The sequence below is a fragment of the Hibiscus syriacus genome, unplaced genomic scaffold (genome assembly GCF_006381635.1).
Source record: "Hibiscus syriacus cultivar Baekdansim isolate YM2019G1 unplaced genomic scaffold, ASM638163v2 tig00110156_pilon, whole genome shotgun sequence".
Classification (NCBI taxonomy): domain Eukaryota; kingdom Viridiplantae; phylum Streptophyta; class Magnoliopsida; order Malvales; family Malvaceae; genus Hibiscus; species Hibiscus syriacus.
The window spans coordinates 819,437-823,272 of NW_024062606.1; positions in this window are offsets into that span (position 1 = coordinate 819,437).

Genomic DNA, 3,836 nt, shown 5'->3' on the forward strand with positions numbered 1-3,836 from the left:
CTTGATAGCATTACAACCCTAATTTGACAACTTAAAGGTAATAATCTTAATCTTCAACTTCAGAGCTTCAATTCAAGTCCTCAATCTCTTATTTTCATCATAGAATCCGAAATATGGGTTTAGTGGGGGTATAAAAACTTAAGTGAAATCAGCTTGTTTTTTAAAGATTCAAACCTTCAGAAACGTTTTAAACTCATTTTTAAGCTTCCCAACAACGTTAGTAATATTTATGCTTGATTCTTGTCTAGTGAGAGAAGTTGGAGAAAACTCTAAAGCTAGGGGAAAGAAGAAACTCATTCTTGGTTGAGCCTTGGGTGTTTCCAACAACCTATGATATCAAGGTAACTTACTTCTAACTCAACTCTACCACATGTAGGTTATTAGATGTGTTTTGGTAGGTTGTATGAGTTATGAAGCATGGTCATGGTAGAATTCAAAAATTAGTGTTTCTAGCATGTTTATGACTCTTTATGACCCCTATATTCATACATAACTCTTTAATAATGTTTGAGGACCTAAATAGGATGTTTAAGAGTATTGGGGAGGCATTTTCGTGCTCAAAACAAGGTATTTATGGGCACAAGTATCAGTACTAGAAGAACATTATCAATATTGTTCTTTAGGTGTTAAAAATAAAGGGTTTTGGGCATAGAAGTATCGATACTCATGCAATGGGTAACGATACTGTAGATGAGGTATTTATACTCACAGGGTGGTATAGATATGGAGTTCACATAGCAAAAAATCAGTAGTCAAATTCGTATTGATACTCATGAGAGTATTGATACTCCTCAATAGGAGTATCGATGCTTAGACATTTTTTAAAACATCAAAGCCAAATTTGATATCGGTACTCAGGAAAGTATCGATACCCCATACCAGAAGTATTGATACTCAAGAAGGAGTATCGATACTAGCCCTTTGCTATCAACATTTAACTTGTCAGTAGTATCGATAACTAGATGTGAGTATTGATACCCAGAGACCAATATCTATACTAAGAAGCTTATTATCGGTACCTAAGAACAATTTTGGATAAGATACCAAAAGGTTTAAGGGATAGAATTGAGGGACCCAATAACAACATAATATCATGAAATAAAACTACAAGTGAGAATAATAATACCTCATAACAACTAGGACGATATAAAACTAGTGTTACTTAACGCTCGGGACACAGTCAGTATAACTGAGTTACTTTAGCATATATGACCTTATAGTTGGATATCCCAGTTAGTACCAAGGTACTTCAGTCGCCAGCTGGGCGCAGCTGCCCCAAGACTCGATAGAGTAAGTTGGTCAGGTGTACGTTTCCAATGCTGCTCTAGATCTCACCCAAATACCCAATGACATTTTAGAAAAACTAGAGGAGTGTGTGAGCTCCGAGATGCAAAACCCTCAACCATATCATGATGGTTATATCAACATGTTAGATCGATATTTTCATGTCTTTATACCTATGCCTTTAGCATGCACATTTAGTGAATGCATGTAGTATACTACAATTATTAGTGAGGTACTGAACTCACAAGCTCAACGTTCAAAATGTGTTTCTGTGCGTAGTTTCTTAGGAGACTCGTCGAAGAGCATTATCGTCACCAGCAGTTCTAGCTCAGTAGAGACTTCAAAGCAAGTCTTGATTTTTATTAGAGGGCATGTACTATTATAGACCGTATTGTTATTCATTCGTAACTTTGTTTTGTATTAAACTCAATATTTTGTTATTTTAAATATTAGGAGCTCCCCCATATTAGTAAACTGAATTATTACGTTTTATTTATTTTTGATGGATTTCTTTTAAATGGTGTATTATAATTTATTTAAAAAGAAAATTTTAGGTTAGCCACTTTGGTGGTTCCGAGTGACATCATGATCCAATGATCTTTAGGTCAGATTTGATTAGGGTGTTACATTTAATGATATCAGAGCGTCAAGTTCAGTCTGTCTTAGGACCCGAGGGTTAGATTCAGTTAGCTTCTATAAATGTACATGCCTCTAAAGAGTTAAGAGTACTTTAAAGATTTTAATGAAGATAATAACCTCATTTTCTTTCTAATTTTAGAGAAAACCTCATGGAAAACAACCCAACTTTTAGTCAGGATGGTAGAGATAAGAGTTATGCCTCGTTAGCAACTGACACTATAAATGAGCTTGTCTCAGATACAGACCACCAGGAGGTACCCGTAGACATAGGGGTCGAGAATGTGATATTCTTTAAGGACCTCACTTTCACCTTTAGAAAGATTTTTAGGGTTATCCCTAGTACCCTAATTACACCACCTATCCCACCAGTATCTCTAGCCTAACCTGTAGTAGTGGCCCAAGAGTACCAGTCGAGAGGCTCCATAGATATAAAACTATTAAGTTCTTTGGTTAAGGGGATGACAATCCCATAGCAACATACCAGTGGCTTAAGAAGATTCTCCACACCCTCAAACAGATGTATCTTACCTTAGAGGGTAAGCTTGAATGTGTCACTGCCCTACTCAAGGGTGATGTCATCAAATGATGTGAGACGCTAAAGTTGACACTAGAGCTAGAAAAGCCAATTTGGGAGATGTTCTTATCAGGTTTCATATAGAAATACATCGGTGAGGCTTACACCGATGACTTGAGGGAGCAGATCCTACACTTAACTTAAGAGGATCGTACCATGATGGAGTATAAGATAGAGTTTCTCAGGGTGAGTAGATACACCCAAGTGTTAGTAAATACAAAAAAACACTGCTATCGTAGATTTAGGGAGGGCTTGTGCCTTGACATTCTTTCGTACCTTACAACTGACCCTCATAGGGTCTTTGCCAAATTATCGCAACAAGCGAAGGCGGTAGAGAGAGTCCTAAGTAAGAGGGCCCCACAGTCAACCAAGGTTATGAGACAATCTAGGAGGGTTACCAAGACAGCGAAGCCATCTCAAAATCTGACCAAAAAGGACAAAGATAGTAAGGTTTGTGGAGACCCCAACAGTATAGTCAAAGAGGACTAGATAGAGTTCGAATCGAAGGGGTAGATCCGAGTCTAGGATGAGACATCTAACCTTAGTCTCTGGAGTTAGTGTTAGTGACTTAGTGAGATTTTTTACTCATTTTGTTTATTCTTAGTATGAAAGAAGACATCTAGGGGCATGCCAACAGCGATCTAGGGGTTGCTTCAATTGCGGCTCCTTAGATCACTTTTTCCAAGATTGTTCAGGGACTTAGATAGTGGCTCCAGCGATGACTCAGAGGTTAATACCATCCATATAGAGAGGTCGAGGGTCGATAGGGGGCGATAGTACTACATCTGGATAGTAGAGTATAGGGATAGCCATGTCAGTAACTAATGTAGAGTCGAAAGTAGCCTCCAGACAGTACACAGTGAGAGCCCATGAGGAGTGTGATACAACCGATGTGATCTCAGGTACTTTCACAATATTTTTCCTTCTAGTTATTGTTTTGATATATCCTAATTTCACCCAATCTTACATTTACTCTAACCTAGTCCAAGAGATAGAAATCCTAATAGAAGACTTAGAGGTAGGAGTTCGAGTATCGATCCCTCTAGGTCTAGATGTCCTATTAGACAAAATTCACATATGATGCCTAGTAGAAATTAAGGGTCAGTCATTCCTAGCAGACTTAATGGAGTTACCTTTTTGAGAGTTCAACATGATCTTAGGTATGGATTAGCTAATCGAGCCCAACACTAGCTTAAAGTGTAAAGCCAGACATCTTAAGCTTAGGACATACGATTGAACCAAGTTGGTGATGATTAGCGAGAATTTTAACCATTCGAGGATAATGTCAGCTATAAAAGATTAGAAGATGATTGACCGGGGTTGTGAGGCCTTCTTGGCT